Source organism: Mesoplodon densirostris, chromosome 9, assembly GCF_025265405.1.
Source record: "Mesoplodon densirostris isolate mMesDen1 chromosome 9, mMesDen1 primary haplotype, whole genome shotgun sequence".
NCBI classification, from domain to species: domain Eukaryota; kingdom Metazoa; phylum Chordata; class Mammalia; order Artiodactyla; family Ziphiidae; genus Mesoplodon; species Mesoplodon densirostris.
In genome coordinates this window covers 108,773,608-108,779,607 of record NC_082669.1, presented here as the reverse complement: position 1 = coordinate 108,779,607, position 6,000 = coordinate 108,773,608, and positions in this window count along the sequence as shown.

Genomic DNA, 6,000 nt, shown 5'->3' with positions numbered 1-6,000 from the left:
TCCCGGCTTAGCTGCAGCTCTCAGACTCACCACCGTGTTTCCAGCTGACACCTGTTCCCGATTTCGGGCTCTTTCATGCTCGGATCCACCAGGTGCTCTGTTGCTGCTGCCTTTTGCTTGCTGTCGTGTGCGTGGCAATCACACACGGGGCTTACAGCTGTTAGTGGGTAGACGGTGAGGCTACCTTGTCACCTCGTTAGTTTGAAAACATTATCCTCAGGTCTTTGGTTTGGCCGTGTAGCTGCTCTAACTGTACGTGGGTATCGACTGGGGGAACATCCGAAAGCTGTGCTGCAGCAGCTTCTCTGCCATCTCCTCAGAACCCACATCAGTCTTTTAGCCATTTTAATGGGTGTGAAGTGGTATCTGATTGTGGCTTTACTTTGCATTTCCCTGATAACTGTGACATTTAACACCTTTTCACAGGCTGAGCCATTTCCTACATCTTTGGTGAAGCGTCTATTCAAGTATTTTATCCATTTTGAAAATTGGTTTAAATTAATTGAATTTTAAGCACTTTATACACTCTGGGTACTAGTCTGTGGTTTGCCTTTTTGTTTTCTCAATGGTGTCTTGAGCAGAAGCTTTTAATTTTGATGAAGTCCAATTCATTCATCTTTGACGACTACTTCTTCCAGTGAGTAATCTTTGCCTCCCCTAAAGTTATGAAGGTATTCTTCGTTTTCCTCTAAAAGCTGTATAGTTTTCTTTTTTCTATTTAGATCTATGACCATCTTGAGGTAATGTTTGTGTATGGTATAAAGTAGGGGTCAAGGTTCATTTTTGTCCATAGGGATATAAAATTCTTCCAGCACCATTTGTTGTAAAGATTATTTTTCCCCAGTGGGTTTTGGTTCCTTTGCTGAAAATCAGTTGCCCATATACGTGTGGGTCTATTTCAATTCTTTATCTGTAAGTCATTATTACAGTCCGTCTTGAATTGGTGCATGTGCTCCAACTTTATTCTTTACAAAATTACTTTGGGGCTTCCCTGGTGGCGCAGTGGTTGAGAGTCCGCCTGCTGATGCAGGGGACACGGGTTCGTGCCCCGGTCCAGGAAGATCCCGCATGCCGCGGAGCGGCTGGGCCCGTGAGCCATGGCCGCTGAGCCTGCGCATCTGGAGCCTGTGCTCCACAGTGGGAGAGGCCACAACAGAGAGAGGCCCGCGTACCGCAAAAAAAAAAAAAAAAAAAAAAAAATTACTTTGGCCACTCTTAGTCCTGTGCATTTCCATATAAATCTAAAATTGAAAATTAGATTGTCACCTTCTATAGAAAGTCTACTGGGATTTTGATGGAGTATAGTATTAAATCTGTAGGTCAAATTGTGGAGAATTAACATCCTAACAATATTGAGTTTTCTAATTCATGGATATAGCATAGTTCTCCATCTATTTAGGTTTTCTTTAATTTCTCTCAGCAATGTTTTGTATTTCTCATTGCACAAATCTTAAAATTAAGTTTTCATATTTTTGATGCTATTATAAATTGCAATTACAATCCCATTATTTTTTATTTTGAACTGTTTGTTGCTACTATATAGAGGTACAGTTCATTTTTATTGTTTTTTTAAATAAGTTTGTGGGGTCTTTTTTATTTTTATTTTTTTGGCCGCACGGCTTATGAGAATCTTAGTTCCCTGATCAGGAATCGAACCTGGGCCCTTGGCAGTGAGAGAGTCCCAACCACTGGACCGCCAGGGAATTCCCACAATTCATTTTTATGTTGACCTTTTATCTTGTGATCCTGATAAACTCCTTTACTCTATCTAGTAGTATTTTTGAAAACCTCCTGTGATTTTCTACACACTTGGTCATAGTCTGCAGGTCGACAGTTTTACGTCTTCTTTTCCAATGTACATGACCTTTATTGCTTTTTCTTGCCTATAGCAGTGGCTACGGCTTTCACTACAAATGTTGAATGTAAGTGGTAAGTACGGGCATCCTTGTTTCTAAACCAGTTTTTTGTTTGTTTGTTTTTAATGATCCTACCTATAGTTCTCCATAGATGCCCTTTATCAGGTTGAGGGATTTTCCTTCCCTTCTAGTTTGCTGAGTTTTTACTGTTAATGGGTATTGAATTCTGATTTTCCTGTAAGATCCTAAGCCTTTTCTCTTGTATTATTAAATCATAATTAACACTGATTCTCTAATCTTAAAGCAGCTTTGCATTCCTGGGATAAAACCCACTTGTTCATAATGTACCATCCTTCTTACGTATACTGGATGTGATTTGCCAATATTTTGTAAGGGACTTTTAATTCTATATTCATGAAGGACACTGGCCTATGATTTCCTGGTGTACTCCTTTTAAGATGAATAGTTAAGGCTTGCTCATAACGTCAAAATTTCATAGAAGTTTTCCAGAAAAGGTTGTGTATTATTGACAGTTTTTTCCTCCAGTGTTTGATAAAATTCATCAGAGAAACCATCTGTGCCTGGAGTTTTCTTTGTGGAAAGGTTTTTAAACTACAAATTCAATTTATTTAACAGGTGTAGGGACAGTCAGGGTATCCATTTCTTCTTCAAAGAAATTGGGAAAGTTGTTTCTTTCAAGGAATTCATTTCATTTAAGATATCAAATTTATTGGCAGAAATATGGTTCCTAATAAGCCCTTACTCATTCATAAAACACAGTTTATTTTTTACAGCAATTTTAGGTTCATGGCAGAATCGAGCAGGAACTGTAGAGCACACAGCTTCCCCACCAACACCTCTGCGCCAGAGCGGGGTCTTCGTTAGAGCGCGTTAACCTGCCCTGACACATCACTGCCACCCAAAGCCCATAGCTGCCATTACAGTTCACTCTTGGTGTGGTGCCTTCTGTGGGTTTTCACTACCATTACAGTATCACATACAGGAGATTCACTGCCTGAAGAATCCTCTGTGCTCTCTGCCTATCCATCTTTCTCCCCCCACCCTACCACAGGCAACGAGTGATAGTTTACTGTCTCCATGGTTTTTCCTTTTTCCAGAATGTCACAGGGTTGGAAGAACACAGTACGTAGATTTTTCAGGCGGCTTCTTTCTGAGTAATAACACATTTAAGATTTGTTCATGTTTTTTTTTGTGGCTTGATAGCTCATTTCTTTTCAGCACTAAATATTCCATTGTCTAGGTGTACCACAGTTTATTTATCCGTTCACCTACTGAAGGACATCTGAGTTGCTTCCAAGTTTTGGCAATTACAGATAAAGCTGCTGTAGACATTTGTGTGCAGGTTTTTGATCATATGATAAGAGTATATTTAGTTTTGGAAGAAACTGCCAAACTATCTTCCAAAGTGGCTGCACCCTTTTGTGTTCCCACAAGCAATGAACGAGAGTTCCTGTTGCTTATCTTTTTTAACATCTGTAGAATCTCTAGTGAATTTGCCACTCTCACTACTGATGTTGGTAATTCCTCTTTTTTTTTTTTACTAGAGTTTTAACAGTTTTATTAATATTCTTGATCCAGCTTTTGGTTTCATTAATTTTTTATTTTCTCTTTCATTCATTTCTATCCTAATATTTAATATTTCCTCTGCTTCTCTGCTCTTCTAACTTGCTCTTCTTTTCCTACTTTAAAGTGGAAGCTTGTCAATGATTTTAAACTTTTATTCTTTTCTAATACAGCTTAGTTTGTAAAGTTTCCAATTACTGAGTTAGCTACATCCTGCAGTCTTTGGTATGCTGTGTTTTCATCTTCAGGCAGCTGAAAATAGCCTTTTGATTTCTCCTTTGACCCACAGAGTATTGGGAAGTATGTTCTCGGTTGATTTTCAAATATTTGAAGATTTTCCAGGTATTTTTTATTGACTGATTGATTGATTGCCGCACCGCGTGGCTTGCGGGATCTCAGTTCCCCAACCAGGGATTGAACCCAGGCCCTCAGCAGTGAAAGCACAGAGTCCTAACCACTGGACCACCAGAGAATTCCCCCAGGTATCTTTTTATTATTGATTTCTATTACTGTTATTCTTGTTATTGATTGCTAATATAATTTGCATGAGTTGAATTTGTATAAGTCTGTATAAAAAGTTTATGGAGATTTCTTTACTGTGCTGGAACATGATCTCTGTTGGTAAATATTTCACGTGTACTCGAAAAGAATGAGTATTCTATGTCAAGTTGGTTAATAGTACTGTTCAAGTTCTCGATATCCTAGTTTCATCCACTTGTTTGATGATGTATGCTGATATTTTGAAGTTGTGTTATTACGTATATAAATGCTAGAGATTATTTCCTCTTAATGAATTGACACCTTTATCATTATGAAACAACCCTCTATCCCTAGGAATATTCTTTGCTCTGAAACCTCCTTTGTCTAATGTTAATATAGCCACTCTAGGTGTCTTCCAGTTGGTGTTCAACAGGCATATACATGTTTTCCCATCCTTTCCTTTTTAATTAACTTGTGTTGTCATCTTCAAAGTGAGTTTCTGATAGGCAGCACATAGTTGGATCTTGCATTTTTATCCAGTCTAACCATCTCTGCCTTCTAGCTGGGGGCACTTAGACCCAGTTACAAAAAAAAATTATTTTTTATTGAGGTATAGTTGATGTACAGTGCTGTATAAGGTTCAGGTGTACAACATAGTGATTCACAATTTTTAAAGGTTATACTCCATTTACAGTTATTGTAAAATATTGGCTGTATTCCATGTGCTGTACAATATATCCTTGTAGCTTATTTTATACATAGTAGTTTGTACCTCTTAACCCCCTAACCCTGTCTTGCCCCTCCCCACGCCCTTCCCTCTCCCCACTGGTGACCACTAGTTTGTTCTCTGTATCTGAGTCTGTTTCGTTTTTGTTATATTCACTAGTTTTATTTTTTAGATTCCACATATAAGTGATATCAGAGTATTTTTATCTTTCTCTGACTTATTTCGTTTAGCATAATACCCTCCAAGTACATCCATATTGTTACCAATGGCAAAATTTCGTTTTTTGTGGCTGAATAGTATTCCATTGTGGGTGTGTGACTGTGTGTGTGTGTGTACACACATCTTTATCCATTCACCTGCTGGTGGACACTTAGGTTGTGTGCATATCTTGACTATGGTATATAATGCTGCTATGAACATTGGGGTGTATGTATTTTTTCGAATTAGTGTCTTTTCTTCTTCAGATACATACCCAGGAGTGGGATTGCTGGATCATATGGCAACTCTATTTTTAGTTTTTTGGGGGAAGATCCATACTGTTTACCAAAGTGGCTGCACCAATTTGTGTCCTTACCAACAGCGTACAGCAGTGGTCCCCAACCTTTTTGGCACCAGGGACTGGTTTCATGGAAGATAATTTTTCCATGGATGGGAGGTAGGGGGATGGTTCAGGTGGTAATGCAGGCGATGGGGAGCGGCAGATGAAGCTTTTGCTTTGATTTGTAAATACCAAAAGATCCTTGCATCCTTGAGATATATCCCACTTCATCATGATGTTTGATCCTCTTAGTATACTGTTATTTTTTAAATTATTTATTTATTTATTTATGGCTGCATTGGGTTTTCGTTGCTGCACGCGGGCTTTCTCTAGTTGCAGCAAGCGGGGGCTACTCTTCATTGCGGTGCATGGGCTTCTCATTGCGGTGGCTTCTCTTGTTGAGCACAGGCTCTAGGTGCAAGGGCTTCAGTAGTTGTGGCACACGGGCTCAGTACTTGTGGCTCGCGGGCTCTAGAGCGCAGGCTCAGTAGTTGTGGTGCACGGGCTTAGTTGCTCTGTGGCATGTGGGATCTTCCCGGACCAGGGCTTGAACCCATGTCCCATGCATTGGCAGGCAGATTCTTATCCACTGCACCACCAGGGAAGTCCATGGTTTTTTCTTGATGAGTCTGGCTAAAGGTTTTTCAGTTTTGTTATCTTTTCAAAGAACCAACCTTAGTTTCATTTATCTTTTCTATTTTTTTTTTAGTCTCTACTTCATTTATTTCTGCTCTTTCTTTCCTTCTACTAATTTTGAGTTTTGTTATTCTTTTTCTAGTTCCTTTAAGTGTAAGGTTAGGTTGTTTGAGATTTTT